We start from the raw sequence: 16494 nt of genomic DNA, 5'->3' as shown, positions 1-16494 counted from the left end.
ATTTTTAAATCGGGTTCTTGGTTGTTTCTTTTTTTTAAATTTTTTTTTTTTTTAGTTGTATATGGACACAATATCTTTATTTATTTTTACCTGGTGCTGAGGATCGAACCCAGTGCCTCACACATGCCAGGCAAGTGCTCTACCACTGAGCCCCAGCCCCAGCCAGGGTTGTTGGTTTTTTGAGCTACTGACTTACTTTTTGGAGTTCCTTTGAAAGGAAGTTGTCAGCCCAAAGCGATTGTGATCAGACATCCTGTACCTACTGCTGGATTTGCTCCTCCCCCCTCTTAAAACACTGTTTACCAACAACTGTCAACATATTTTAAGCACCAACCACAGACCAGGACAATGATAGGTGGTTTATAATTAACGTATGTGCTTTACATGCACGTTTTCATTTAAATTCTCAACACCACCAGAAGGCAAATGTAATCATCCTTATTTACAGAGGAGAGCAAACCCGGCCCAGGAGACTGCAACAACTTGCCAGAGATCACAGGGCAGAAGAAGGCACTTAACACCCAGGGCATGTCCTCAGGCCCGTGTTTTTAACCAGTAGGTGTTTTTGTTGCTTGTGTTGCCCAAGGTCTTCTCCTGCAGAAATCCATGTCAGGGCGAGTGGCATGCTTAGTGCAAAGCCTCTTGGAGAGGCACCAGGAGTCCCAGGCTGGACTCAGGACTCTGCCCCTGACCAACTAGGAGCCTAGAAGTTGTTTCCTCTTTGGGCATCTCCAAGTTCCCATCCAGAGTTTTCTGCAAGAACCAATGTTCCTAAAGGGTTGTGTTGCATTCTCTGACACATGGGTTCTGCGGTCAAATTCATGACCGGAGATTCAGATCACCAGCACCCTAAAGGCTCTGAAAAGATCCCACAGTGAAAACAGTGTTGATAATATTAAACCTACCCTTCCCCCAAACTTGTTGATTGAAAAATCAATTTATTTTAATATACAACAAATAACTAATGGGGATATTCATGGAACACAGTGCAGGAAAGAATACTCTAAAGGTTATTCCAGTTCCAAAATTCCATGAGTCTATGACAGCTATTCTTGCTCATGGAGAGTAGAAAAAAAATAAGGTAGTAAAAAATAATCACAAGCAGGGTACGGTGAATTACAACACACCTGTCATCCCAGCAGCTCGGGAGGCTGAGGAAGGGGGATTGGGAGTTCAAAGCCAGCCTCAGCAACTTAGTGAGGCCCTAAGCAACTCAGGGAGACCCTGTCTCTAAATAAAATATAAAAAGGGATGGGGATGGGGCTCAGTGGTTAAGGGCCCCTGAGTTCAATCCCCAGTACCAAAAAAAAAAAAAAAAAATCACAAAACAATAATAAGAGCTAAACCTAGGAGTAAGTGCTATCATTAGCCATGTGCTTGATCAGACACCCAGACACTATTGCAAGCGCTGTGCGTGTCCTAACTCATGCAATCTTCTAACCACCCTGCTGTAATAATTATAAACATTATTATCCTCATTTTATGACTGAGGCTCTAAAAAGAGCAATTGTGTGTCTCTGAAACTGAATCCTCTCCGGAAGACTTTGGTTCCCTGCAGACCCTCAGAACACTGTCAAGAAACCAAACTGAAGCAGGTCCATCCACGTTTTTTTTTGTTTTTTTTTTTTTTTGAAAGTGAGCTCATTAGCATACCAAAACCCCTCCCAGGGGGTCTGTCACCTCCCCTGTCCAACATTTTTGGGACTTTCCCTTTGCTTAGCCTGGCTCCTACTCATTACCCTCTTGATCAAGTTACAGACAAAAACAGCCTTCAAATTAGGCCTATTAAGATTTGTTTTTAATGAGGAGATAATTCCTCCACAACACAGGCCAGATTCGTGTGGGTACAATTATGCAATCAAGCCATCCTGGTCCTCCCAGAGCTTCAGCCGGCCTTCATTAACTCCCTGCCACTGAGAAGCTCAGAGCAGATAGAGGACCGACCAGGGAGTCCTCCTGTCCCGTGGCCTCTCTTGGCTGCCAGAGTGGGGGCACGCCTATTTCAGGGATTTCGACTCCTCAAAGGCGCACATTCAGATTCACAGCACTTGGACATCACAGGAGGAAAGATGAGTGCATTTTTTTCTACCAGTCCAGGCTGTCTTGCTGTCCTTAAACTCACTTGCCCCCTCGTCTTTCAGGAAGGGACACTCTGAGGGATCCCTCTTCATGTTTTTCTTTTTTTTTGGGGGGGGGGGCAGGGGATTGAACTAAGGGGACACTCAACCCCTGAGCCCCATCCCCAGCCCTATTTTGTATTTTATTTAGACATAGGGTCTCACTGAGTTGCTTAGGACCTCACTTTTACTGAGGCTGGCTCTGAACTCTCAATCCTCCTGCCTCAGCCTCTGGAGCCATTGGGATTATAGGTGTGTGTCCTGGCCCTCTGCATGCTTTTTAATTACATTCTAGTTACAATAAATAATTTAAGAACAATCTTCTCCACTCTCTCTTCCTCCCTCCTCCCTTCCTTCCTCCTTCCCTCCTCCCCTCTTTCCTTTGTACTGGGGATTGAACCCAGGGGTGCTCAACCACTGAGCCACACCCCCAGCCCTTTTTATTTTTTTTTATTTAGAGACAGGGTCTCACTGAGTTGCTTAGGGCCTCGCTAAGTTACTGAGGCTGGCTTTGAATTCATGATCCTCTTGCCTCAGCCTCCTGAGCTGCTGGGCTGACAGGCATGTGCCATATAGCACATGGCTCACTTCCTTAAATATGCTTCCAAATAATACTTAGGTCTATTTCTATCCTCTGAATATTTATTTTTAAAATCTTAGATTAAGAAGGCTTGATACTTTCACAAACACTTCAACCAATGATCTCTTCAAGTTCAAAATCTACCTAAAATATCCATTCATCTGAAATCCTTCTGCAATAGTACATAACAGGGAGAACTAACTTGGCTCATCATAGACTCCCTGTTCCCCAGCGTGGATCTAACGCCCCTCTCCTCTTTCCTTGTAGCTCCGCTATGAAGAGATGTGATAGCCCAGGGAAGGACCTAAAGTTATTGAGCAACCTGAAATTGTAAGAGCTGTTTGAGCAAAATGGAACTATTAGCAAGAATGTCAAGGGACATCAAAGAATCTTCTAGCAAGATCAAGAGTTAGTACACATGATGCTCCCTGTGATACCTGACACAGCCCAGTGCTCACTGGTCCTTTATTAACAGGGCAGAAATGACCATGTAGCATTTGGGGGTTGGGATAATGAATCCTGGAGAATGAAATGGCCCAACCCAGGAGGCCAGCCAAGTCTGGCCCAATCATTTCTCCTCTAAACCTTCTTGCCTTGTCCCACCCATGAGCTTTTGGGGGACACCTCAAACTGTAACACTCTCCAAGTGACTTTGACGTAAGCTCAAGTTTTTGAACCACGTCAACATGGTATCCAAGTCCTTGAGCACCCTGCCCCACCCCAACTCCCAACCCAACTCATAGAGCACACACCGTGCGTGCAGACACGTGACACAGCGTGGTCTCTTACACACGTGTTCAGGAAACATGGTCTCCTTGCAGTTCCATAAACATCCCCATTTCTTTCACACACTGTTCTGAATTTCTAGAACTTTCCTTCTCCCCAATTACATGGCTCACTTTTTTTCCTTCTCCTTCCTTCTCAGCTCAAATAAATCATCCGAGCAGCTTTTCCTAAGAATGTTTTCTAAAACCAGTCCACCCAAACCTTGTTCCCGTCTCCTGGCCTCGTTATCTCCAACCATACACTTAAGTGATTTATTCGCATTATTTTTAAACGTGCATGATCTTGGAGGGTAGACAAAACATTCATCTTGTCCATCCCTGTATCTCCTACCCACAGAGAATGTGATAAAATAGACATTTTGTGTTTTGTTTCATTAGAAGAATGTATTTCCTTGCTCAATTTTCATTGGTCATTTTGATTTTCATTTTTTAGTATGAATTGTCTCCACTGGGGACAAGAGTTGAAGTTGATTTTTTTTTTTTTTTTTTTTTTTGGATACCTAGGGATTGAACACAGGAGTGCTTAACCACTGATCCACATACCCAGCCCCTTTTTAGTTTTAAATTTGAGTCAGGGTCTTGCTAAGTTGTTTGGGCCTTGCTAAGTTGTCGAGGCTGGTGGTAACTTTCGATCCTCCTGCCTCAGCCTCTAGAGCCCCTGGACTTACAGGCATGTGCCACCACAGCAAACAGAAAAAGATGAATCTTCATGGATCCTCATCCACCTTGTAAGGAATTCCTTCTACCTTTTTCCCCTATATATTTTGAGTTGATTTGACCCACTGTCTCTTGGTGAGTGTTGGAGGTAAAGATGCTGGTGGACTCTATCCTTTGAGACTTCTCTTAATATTTCTCCCAGATGAGCTTACTACCTCACAAAAGGACTCTTTGTCTTTCGCATTTAACGGGCTCTTTGTCTGGGCTGGTATCCAGCACCATAGGAGTAAAATGTCCGGTGCTCTCTATTTAATCAATGTTTTATTCTTGGCTTGTATTTCAATAAGGGGGATGAAACAGCAATTCAAATGTCGTTGCAGTTACATTTTTGTCCCTTTTCCTGGCCTATGTTCTGTGAATCTCAATAACGTAGAATATATTTTCAATCTGTACAAATCCCTTAGAGAAATGTGCTATTCATTTGCTAAAAGACACAACAGCTGTGTGACATGACAGCTACCCAAACCCAGTCCCTCTTCCCCGCCCCCCCAACTAGGTCATCTTATTACACTCAGCTTTTCTTTCTTTCTTTCTTTTAAAGTCACATTTGCCAGACCCTGTTGTTTGTAGAGCAGTGGTTTCCAAAGTTCATTTAGGGGAACATTCATTTATAGTGATAATTTTTCAGCAGTGGTTTCAGTAGGCCAAAGAGTTTGAGAAACCAAGTGTTAGCAACTTCAAGGCTCTGAGAAGATCTATTAGAAAATCAACTGGCTTAGTCTAATAGTTGCTCAATTTCTTTGACTAGAGCAAAGAGTCACAAAATGGCACCCCCAGCTACATGGAGGCTTGTTAAAAAATACAGACCACTGGGTACCACTGCATCCCTACAGAATCCAAAACCCAAAGAGGGAGGGGAAGCTTCCGACTGTTTTTTAATAAGCTCTCTGTGTTAGTCAGTTTTGTTGTTGTTGTTTGTTTTGCTGCTGTGACTAAAAGACCCCACCAGAGCAACTGTAGAGGAGGAAGAGTTCATTTGGGGGCTCAGGGTTTCAGAGGTCTCAGTCCACAGACAGCAGGCTCCATTCCTCGGGGCTGGAGGGGAGGCAGGACATCATGGAGGAAGAGTGTGGTGGAGGGAAGCAGCTCACATGGTGATCAGGAAGCAGAGAGAGACTCCACTCTCCAGAGACAAATAGAGACCCCAAAGCCACGCCCCCAATGCCCCCTCCTCCAGCCGCACCCACCTCCTCCAGCCACCACCCAGGTAATCCCATCAGGGGTTCATTTACTGGTTGGGTTAAGGCTCTCACAACCCAGTCATGTCTCCTCTGGACCTTCCTGCACTGTCTCACACGTGAGCTTGTGGGGGACACCTGACATCCAAACATAACACCCTCCAAGTGATTTTGATGTAAGCTCAAGTTTGAGAACCACTTCCATATGGAAGCCTTGTACTGGAACTAGCTTCCACCATCTTGGGGGCGGCCATATTTTAATCACCTGGGGAAGTATTCAGTAAGTCTGGGGTATGACCCCAGATGCTACATTTCTCACGAGCTCCCAGGTGGTGTCCATGCTGCAGGACATTGAGTTACAAGGCCCAAAGTCACTTCCCACCTAAAGCAGGTGTGTCTGACATGCATTGGGAAGAAGATTTAGATAGGGTCTTACAAAAAAATCATGGGCAGAGTCTCTCCTTGGCCCAGCTGACCAGCTGACCAGCTCTCCTCCAGGTCTCCTGCAGGTTCATTGAATGATCAGTGGATATAGCTACTAGATGCTCCTCTTCTGGCCCCCCACATGTTCAGAGCCACATACATTGCAAAGGAAGAGGGGGAGCCATAGATTCTTGAGCATGGGAATTTTTCTTGAACACACAAGTTCAAAAATTTTACTAATTTGGAGCAGCTTACATAACTCCTCAGAGACTCAATTTCCCTATCTATCAATTACAACTACTAATAGTGCCTGTGTAACTAGTTGTCCTGAAAATCATATGTCATGTGGTCATAAAATGTCTACACAGTGGCACATTGTAAATGCCTCATCAATGACTATGATGACGATGATTCCATTAAACTGAAACACACTGAAGTCAGTCTTATAACTTAACGGAAAAAAGATGGGGAGGCCAAGGTCAACACCTCTTGTTTTCCCTCCAGGCCTGAAAGATGCAAACGATGCATTTTTTCTCATGGATTCTCTCCTTGCAGCTTCATGGGTTGAAACCACCTACCTAGATCTCTACCAGATTGTTCACTGTTAAGTTTATGAGCTTTAGAGTTGCTGCTGGTTCTTATTTTCTTTATAGTCTGGCTGGGATTTTTTTTTAAAAAATAGTCTTCTATAGAGGTTGACAATCCTCCCTTATCTCAGAACATTCCAGAAAGACTTAGTATTTGCCTGGGCTCAACTCCTTTCGCTGTGTGGTCTAGGTAATATGTAAGATACCTCCAAGGAGGAGGTTACATGGAACTAGACCAGAAAGTCTACAGAACCTCTCAAGGAAGAACTGGGTCCATAGATATTAAAGTATGGACAAGGGAGGCCAGCAGGGGCTGGGGGCTGGGGTCAAGTTTGAGACAGGAGAAGGTGAAAGAATGACTGCTTTGGGGCAGAGGGGACAGATGAAGAGGGACTTATGGGCACTGCAGTGGCTTATCCCCACATCTCCTAGGAGAGATTTTGGCAGACAGCTGAATTTATTTTTATTGATATTTTTTTTTTTTGGATTCCAATCTACGCCTCTGTGACTGTAAGGACATGCTCAGACTGAGCACAAGGCAATCTGTTATTACTTAAGTCATATCTGTTTCCATATTTTGTAAATATAAGCATTTACTACCTTCACAATGGGAAAGAATTAGATCTATTTTCCTTCACATTAAAAAAAGGAAATATCCCCTTAACTGTTACACATCCAAATTTATCTAAATTAGTGATTCTCAGTTGGGGGCTATTTCACGCCCAGGGGGCCACTTGGCAAGGTGATACAATTGTGGACCACCATCAGTGTCATATCAATGGTATCGGGTGGGTACAGGCCAGGATGCTGATAAACAGCCCATGGTCACAGGAAAGCCCCCTCATAACAAAGAATTATCTGGTCCAAAATATCAGTGGTGCCAATTTTGAGAAACCCTAGTCTGGATTATGAGAAATTTTGTCTTTCTTGGTTCCCACTCCAGCGTGCTTTTGGGAAAATTCCTCAGGATGTAGTTTATGCACTTCCAATATTCCTAATGCTGGGGGAAATGTCCTCTATATCGGATAAGAAACAGAAACCATTCTTTGAAAAATTCTATCTTGTCTGTCCCTGTAACTATTCCTAACAAATTAAAATTTTCTCTGGAGAGTCCTGCTATGATAATAAATGTATTAACCAACGAATAAAATGTCCAAGTTTATAATGTCAATGAATTTTGAAGTTTTCTTGTTAGTAAGAAAATATGTGCTGAATTTCCTCCAATCTCTAAGGCCCAGTGCTTCCCACAAAGCTGCCATCTTGCAGGGGCTCCTACTGTACATGAGGAGGCCATTTGGCCAGTTGGGAAGAGTCTTGTCTAGTCCAGTTGAGCTCATTTCTAAGCCCAACTCTACCATTATGAGCTTATTCCTTGGGCAAACTACATGACTTTGTGGAAGGTCTATTTTATTTTATTTTATTTTTTTGGTGGGGTATACCAGAGATTGAACTCAGGGGCACTCGACCACTGAGCCACATCCCCAGCCCTGTTTTATATTTTATTTAGAGACAGGGTCTCACTGAATTGCTTAGGGCCTCACTTTTGCAGAGGCTGGCTTTGAACTGGCAATCCTCCTCCCTTGGCCTCCAGAGCCGCTGGGATTACAGTCCTAAGCCAATGTGCTCAGCTATTGAAGGTCTATTGCTTCATATGCAAAATCAGTAGGAATTGGATTGAGTTCACTCTATGGTTCCTTCTGGTTCCCTCTGAACTCTGATGGAGAGATTCTCTTACATGAGAAACGCTGCCTTTCAGTTGGCCTTTGAAAGAGCACTCAGTACAGTCCAGGTCAGCCTCAAGTTCAAGGAAGTGTTTGTGCTATTTCTTAAAAAAAAAAAAAAAAAATTAGTAAAGAAAAGGAAGGAGAACATGGCAAGATGCCACCGTTAAAGTACAACTAAATAGAAATTTAGCATTTTCCCTTACTACGGCAAATCTGCATCCAAATAGAATTTGAAAAATAGTAAAATGTAAATTCCCGCAGAAACAATGAATCAAATCTAACATCTGCAGGCTAGGTTTTTGTTTTTTGAAAGCCAAACCAATACCATATTATAAATCACAGCCAGTCTCCTTCATTCCCTCTGATTAGCCGGCCCCCACCTACCAAAAAAAAAAAAAAAGTAAAATAATTTTTAAAAAACCATAAAAAACAATTTGCATTGGACTTCTGGACTTCGTTGTATCAGAATGTAAACCAAAACACATCTTTGAAGTTCCCTGCACAGATGGGTTGTCCCAGCACTCCTCTGGTAAATGCTAAGGAAACAAGGGACAGAGCCACAGGAAGTTGAGAAGATCACAAATATCTAACACCACAGAGATGGCCCAGAACTGCCACTCACGGACAGGAAGTCCACTAAAGCATGATCTGTCGGAGAAGTCCATTACTGGGATGCTAGGGCAAGTTCTTTTAATTGGAACTTATTGGGAGGTTGTTACTTATCAACAATAGGAAGGCTGTCTCCTACCTTAATGAAAAGCCTCATTCTTTAGTAGGAAAGATGGATTTGGGCTGCTGTGTTGACATCTACCACCTGGTTCCCATGGCAATCTGTAGCAAGCATCTCCAAGGAGGCTTCGCAAGGTCTGGAGTCACAAGGGACAGCATGTAACACATTTTACACTGTCACTCAGAAGAGATGCACATATCATCACACAAACTCATGTGGTAGTCTTCACCAAAAGTATCATAAACCAATAACCTTCTAAGTGCAATGCATTCTGATGTCCTTTATCTTCTTCTAGTCTTTTCTTCTTTCTCCCCGAAACCCCTGCCATCAAGCTGGCCATGACCCATGGCATTCATTTCATGACCCAGAATGGAAAGCAAAAATAAAACCCACCAATCTTGAGGGTTTCTTTTTGTTTTGTTTGATACTGGGATGGAACCCAGGGATACTTTACCACTGAGCCACATTCCCAGCCTTTTTTTTTTTTTTTTTGAAGACAGGGCCTCACTGAGTTGCTTAGGGCCTCCCTAAGTTGCTGAGGCTGGCTTTGAACTCGTGATCCTCCTGCCTTAGCTTCCTGAGCTGCTGGGATTATAGCCATGCACCACTGTACCCAATTTAAGCACAATTTTTATTAATAGTTACATTCATTGGCTGAAGGCTTATGCTCAGCTTTTTGCCCACCAGATGGGTCATTCTCCCCCCCTGGTCTCTGGAATGGTGTTTTCAATGTGCAAAATGGATGGTGTCTTTCACTTAAAACTTCCAGTGTTTCTTCATTGTCCTCAAGATCAGTTTTGCAGCACGGATGACAAGGCTCTTTGGTATTTAGGTACCATTCAACTCCTCCAGCTTTTGCTCTAGATAGAAAAAGAAACCCCATATCTGCCCTCCTCTTCCTCATTGATACACATGCACATATTTCCCCCCAAATCAAACTCGCTCCATTCTCTCTTGTGGTGTACACCATTCCTTCTGTCCAAATCACTCTCCCCACCCCTGCCCCCAACTCTTTGGCTTATGTGCCTGGGCTATGCCTGCCCCTCTAAACTGGACCCCACGCCTTGGGTCCCTTTACAAAAATTACATGCACCACATAAGTACATACATACAAGAGGACCACACTGTGCAAGAAATGAATCTGAATCATCTGATTTATTTCAAAGCATCACAGAATTTTTCAGCAAATAAGGACCATAAAAATGATCAAGAGAAGTGGTTGCCACCACTCTGGAAAGCAGTATGGAGGGAGATGCCTCAGACAACTTGAAATGGAACCACCAGTTGATCCAGTTATCCCAGCCCTCAGCTTATACCCAAAGGACTTAAAATCAGCCTTCTACAGTGACGCAGCCACATCCATGTTTATAGCAGCTCATTCACAATAGCTAAGCTATGGAACCAAAAGAGGTTCCCTTCAATAGAAGAATGGATAAAGAAAATGTGGTGTATACACAGCAGAATATGACTGAGCCATAAAAAGAATGAGATTATGGCATTTGCCAGTAAATGGATGGAACTGGAAACTATCATGCTAAGTGAAATAATCCAATCTCAAAAAACCAAGGTCTGAATGATCTTTCTGATGCTAACACACAATAAGGGAAGGGGGGAGGAATAGAAGTTCACTGGATGAGACAAATGAAGGGAAGGCCAGGGGATGGGAATGGGAAAGACAGTAGAATGAATGGGACAGAACTTTCCCATGTTCATCTATGAACACATGACCAGGGAAACTCCACATCATGTCCAACCACAAGAATGGGAAGGTAGACTCCATGTCTGTATGATGTGTCAAAATGTACTCTACTGCCATGCATATCTATCATTGGGGTATAATTTTTCATTTTTCTGATTGTACAGATTGCAGAATCACACTGGTCATAGAGTCACCTATATACTGCCATGCATATCTAATAAAAACAAATTTAAAAATTTTTTTTGAAAAGAAAAAAAAAAGTAGTGTCTGCCGACTCGTATTCCTTACACATCAGGGATCCGTGAAGTCCACGGTGTCTCCATGCTGTGGTCCAACTTTAGAAAGTCCAGTGGAAAGTGCTCATACATATGTGATGAGACTCAAGAGAAAACATCAAGTGGTTTATATGATTTAGGAAAAAAAAATGGGAAGATCACTGATTATTACTTCAATTGCTACTATTCGCTTTTTTAAAAAATCTTTTAAATCACGGGGAAAGTATTTGTAAAAATCTTCGTAGGCTTAACAAAATTTTGGAAAGCCATTGCTTTAGCCCCATCCATGTCTTATATTTTACAACTCGGGAAACTGAGTCCCAGAGGGCAAGTGAGACTCCCTGGAGCTGCACATTTGGGTGTGAGTAGGATGGAGCCCAAACACAGAGTTCCTCTCCAAAGACACAGGCAGTTTATCCACCAGTATGTTGGGATAATGTGTGTCCCAGGCGCCACTGTGCCTGACAAGCATAGTTTTATTAAAAATCACATAAAATGCGAATGGCAAGATGTTGATAAGGTAGAGGAGTTATATGATTTTCTTGGCTATTTTTTTAATGTTTTCACATCTCCATGATAAATAAAATCAAGACATTAAGAAAGAAATACTCTTCGTCATTTTAGATGGGGTTCCCTGGAAACTTGGCCCTGAGGTAGAGATTTGTGTGGGATGATGGGGGATGGCTCTCCTGAGGTTCCCATCACAGAAGGTTTAGGAAGTAGAAATAGTCACCTGTGATGTAGTCACAATGAAGCCAGGAATTGCTTTCAGGGGGAACTTTGGAGCTATACGGGTCCCCTAGGTCACCTGGTGTCAGGGGACCAGGGCTTTTACACCCTCCCTGACCTCCCACCCCAAATCACCAGAACAGGTTGGCCTAGGAGTAGACAGTATTTGGCTAAGGACATTTCTCAGAGAGGGACTCCAGAAGCCAAGACATCCAGCTCTCAGCCTGTCGGACAGGGACAAGGACAACCTCGCGTCCACGGGGGTCGGTGAGCACCACCTCACACAGGCACTAAGCGCACTCACATCTCTTCACCATTAAACACTCACAACGGAGACATTCTCTCCAGGTCCCATGCAGCGGACGATTGTTGGTGTGTTGTTTGGTTGGCTGTTACAAAGGAATGGCATACTTGCGTAAGGAGAGCACGTGTTGACAAGAAATAGATGGATCGCTGGAAATTCATCTTGCGAGTGGTTTTCATTGAAAGAGCAGGGAACGAATGTCCTTTTAAAACTTTATTAAAATCATCTGGCTCTGCTCCGCCTCATAAAAGCACGGTACATGGCTGCGGAACTTCCTGTAGCTTCAGATATGAAGCGAAAAAGAAGCTAAGGGAGAGCCTCCATTGGAAATTGTGGAGAAAGACATGATATTGGCCAAAGGAAAGGTGTCTCTCACGAAGTAGGTTCACAGAGAGCAATCCCTGCTCCATTCCCGAGTCTTGGCATCTGTCCCACTTGGTCTCTTCTCTCTCTGCCATCTGACTGGAGTTGCTACCTCATCCTGTCCCATCTGAGACATTGCTTCTCTCCACTCAAGAAAGGTCACCTATGAAATGCACCTTGACAAAGAGCTGCATAAAAATCTCAGGACTCAGAATCATTTCTAGTTTTTTTTTTTTTTCCACCAAATATAAGTATTCAGTTCCACCTTCCTTATAATGAGATGCCACTTAACCTAGCTGTTTTAATGATGAATTATAAATGGGAGCCCTGGGAGGGAGAGATGAGGCAGCCATATTTAATAAGGCCATTCAGGTGGCCAGGTCTCTTGGTGGGGCATTGTGATAATTTTTACCAACTAGCAAAAAAAAAAAAAAAAAAGTCAAATTATCTGCTCCCTGTTATTGAGTTACTTTGGAAAAAATGCCTCCATTGTTCATTAAGTTCATAAATGTATGTAAATTTGCACACAGGCCTCCCAAATCCAATCCGACAGGCAACCTTAATTGCATTTGATTCCAAGGCTTTGAAATGCAAAGGAAAACACAGTGTGGTAAAAGTCTTTTGCATCTGGGAAAAGGGAGGAAGTCTTGAATGGCATGATTCTGGCCAACATTAACAAACTTAGCATTCCGTTTAACCTGTGGTCATGCGCATTAAAGATGAATATTTCGCCTGTGAAAAATGAATGCCCCAGAGCTCCCAGAATCATTGTTTCTTATGAAATGGAGTAGGCACACTGTCTTTTCAAATGCCACCTCTTCTCCTGTCTTGGCTTGTGTGACTGGTTAGAAAGGCCCCTAAAGGATCCTTGAGCCAATGAGCAAATAAGTCTAAAAAAGAAGCAGCCGTATCTTCAGGAGCAGGGAGATGATGGGGCCACCCATTTTCATCTTTGTGTGAAACAAATAAAATGTCTCCTTCTATTTTCCTTTTTTGAACTTTTAAAACCAGAAAGGTTCATTGTTCTTTTCTTGGCTCATAGATTTTGAGTTTTAGACAAAGAAGGCTCATTTGGAAAGAACAAATAAGAATGGCTCAGTCACAGAGGATGGAGCTGGCTTGGAGTTAGTGAGTTGTCAGATTTATGTCACATCTACAGCACAGACCAACATAACCAAGCCCCCATAAGGCTTTGCCTCAACTTAGTTTTGATCAGTGACCAGTATGGCAAATAGAATTTACCCAACTACACCAGTCGGATCTGCCCTATTCATGTTTGAACGACCCACAAAGTCTGCTGTGAAACAGAGTCTCAAAGAATCCCTGTGGGTTTGCCTGCTGTTAATTCACAAATAGAAACATAATTAGCAAGGAGGGCACTTTGCTTTTGAACTAAAAAAAAAAAAAAAAAAAAACACGAGCAAAGCACTCAGTAATCTAGAATTGTTGCAATTCTTCATTCAAAGGACTCTGAAACTCTATTCCCAAGGATCTACATAGGTAGTAGTATTACTTTCTAAATTTTGCTTCTGCCTTTAATGTAATATATACATACAATATTTACAAATGCAATATAAAATTATGCATATATATTTTAAAGTATATATATTAAAATATTAAAACATATGTATTTTTCTAGATCATTAAACAAAATGTCATCTGTATCATTAAACAAAACGTCAGGGTTTCCAAAGAAAAACAATTCCGAGCATAGTCCTGTCCCTTGAACCGTTTTGATTAGTCTGCATTTTTTCCATGTGTGTTCATTTATTGGTTCACTCACTCCACAAGTGTTCATTAGGTACTTAATCTGTGTCAGTGGTCTAGGCAGGAATCAGCAAACATTTTCCAACACGGGCCAGATGACAAGAAGTTTGGGCTTTGAGGGCCACAAGGTCTCTGTAGACCTTCTCAGCACTGATGGGGAAGTCCAGGAGAAGACCCAGACCATAAATAGCAAAAGGCTCTGGCCCTGTTCCAATAAAAGGTCATTCACAAATCAGACAGTGAGACAGACCTGGCCAAACCCTAGAGACAAAATAATGAGTCCCATTGAAGGTAGTGCCAATGGAGAAGGCAGAAAATAAATAGCGAAGAAATAAACATAATTTCAAAGAGCATTATGGTTTGGATGTGAGGTGTCCCCCAAAAGCTTGCGTGTAAAACAGTACAAGAAGGTTCAGAGGAGACATGACTGGGTGGTGAGAGCCTTAACCCAACCAGTGAATGGACCCCTGATGGGATTAACTGGGTGGTGGCTGGAGGAGGTGGGTGTGGCTGGAGGAGGGGGCATTGGGGGCGTGGCTTTGGGGTCTCTATTTGTCTCTGGAGAGTGGAGTCTCTCTCTGCTTCCTGATCACCATGTGAGCTGCTTCCCTCCACCACACTCTTCCTCCATGATGTCCTGCCTCCCCTTGAGCCCCGAGGGATGGAGCCTGCTGTCTATGGACTGGGACCTCTGAACCCTGAGGCCCCAAGTAAATTTTTCCTCCTCTGCAATTGTTCTGGTCGGGTCTTTTAGTCACAGCAGCAAGAAACCAGACTAAAACAGAGAGTAACAAGTATAATGAAGAAAATGTACATATCTCATATTAAAGTTATAATTGAACGACAGGTCAGTGTGATGCTTACTCAGTTAATATTATTTTGTGGCTTTTTTAATGTAGCTGTTAAAATCACATTTATCTATGTTCTTGGCCTCCTCACATCCTACCTACTCCATCTATTGTATTTTATTTAATAGTCTAACAACTCACAACTCAGTCATCAAATAATAAACTCCTTCTGAATTCTTTGCTTCTACTTTTAATAGAGAATCCCAGAAATGCTAGGTCAGAAAAAGGCCCACAGGAGGGAGGTGGCTTGGAAGGGGGCTGCCCTGTGCTAAGGGTCTGACTGGTAGTTTGTTTTGGGTTTCCAGCAGTTTCAGGTTGGTCCTGAAAATCAGGCTCCAGAAGGTCTACAAGTTCTGAACTTAGTTTCTCTTTGGGGACAGGAGTAACCTCTGGGGTGTGGGGTCCACAGATCATGTGTAACCTTGTTTTCTAGATTTTTTTTTTCTAGATAATGCTGATGGTAGGTATAGATTGGAGTTTCTCTGGGCCATACACCAACAGTTTTGCTTACTCTGTCCTCCTGTCCTCGCATCTGTCCTATCAGGTGGTACCATTATTGTTCTCACGCTGCACAGGAGCAGCCTGAGTCACAGACGCAGAGACTAGCACTGTCACCTGGCCGTTAAATGGCAAAGCCAGGATTCCTTGGGCCATCCAATGCTGGCTTCATGCTCTCAGAGCCTCTGCTCTGGGACTCACCTGGAAGGGGGAGCGTGTTCTGCTCAGTTCTACCATAATGGGTGCAGTGGGGTCAGCGGGGGCCCAGGCCTTGCTCAGACCCTCTCTGTCCTGGGTGGAGATAAGGAGAAGCACAGCTTCTCATGTGCATGCATCACTAGACTGGGCGTAAATGGAAGAAAAACCAGTCCTTTTTTTTTTTTTTTTTTTTTTTTTTGGTACCAGGGATTGAACCCAGGGGTGCTTAACCATTGAGCCACATTCCCAGCCCTTTTGATATTTAGAGACAGGGTCTCACTGAGTTGCGTAGGGCCTCACTAAGTTGCTGAGGCTGGCTTGGAACTTGTGATCCTCCTGCCTCAGCCTCCCAAGCTGCTGGGATTATGGGCATGTGCCACAGCACCTGGTATCCATGTTTTTACGTCCTGCTAATAATAATAAAGCTAATATTTAATATTTAATAAAGCTAATCATCTCACTTGATTCAGCTCCTGTATCCATTTTCTCAAATTTTAGTCTCCAACATTGAGGAAAAATAATGTGACTAATTCTCATCCTAAGCCCTGAACATAGTTATGCATAAGAATAGTAGAGGGGCTGAGGCTAAGGCTCAGTGAAAGAGCATTTGCCTCGCACATGTGGGGGCCCTGCACCACATAAAAATAAATAAATAAAATAAAGGTATTGTGTCCATCTACAACTAAGAAAATTAAAAAAAAAAAAAACGGTAGAAGCTGGGCACAGTGGTGCACCCCTGAAATCCCAGCAGTTTGGGAAGCTGAGTTAGGAGGATCACGAGTTCAAAGCCAGCCTCAGTAACCTGAGGTGCTAAGCAACTCAGTGAGATCCTGTCTCTAAATAAATACAAAATAGGGCTGGGGATGGGGCTTGGTGGTTAAGTGCCCCTGGGTTCAATCCTCAGTACACCCTCCTGCAAAGAAAAAATCAGTAGCAGAAAGTATCTAACAATAACCATGACCTCACAGGCAT

The 16494-nt window shown here is 43.1% G+C and overlaps 1 long non-coding RNA gene across 5 annotated transcripts in view; it reads right to left on the bottom strand.

Moving 5' to 3' along the window:
* Positions 1-16494, bottom strand: part of LOC308644430 — a 248779-nt gene that overhangs the window by 67279 nt on the left and 165006 nt on the right. For 3 of the 5 annotated variants that reach the window (XR_014021001.1, XR_014021002.1, XR_014021003.1), the window contains one exon: positions 8860-8977. The exons of the other annotated variants lie outside the window; for them this stretch is intronic. This is a non-coding gene — a long non-coding RNA (uncharacterized lncRNA). The remainder of the gene's footprint in view (positions 1-8859; positions 8978-16494) is intronic. 5 annotated transcript variants of the gene reach the window in all.

The sequence above is a fragment of the Spermophilus citellus genome (genome assembly GCF_964194105.1).
Source record: "Spermophilus citellus genome assembly, chromosome: 3".
NCBI classification, from domain to species: Eukaryota; Metazoa; Chordata; class Mammalia; order Rodentia; family Sciuridae; genus Spermophilus; species Spermophilus citellus.
The sequence above is the reverse complement of the archived record's forward strand: the minus strand, read 5'-3'. Positions and strand labels throughout refer to the sequence as shown.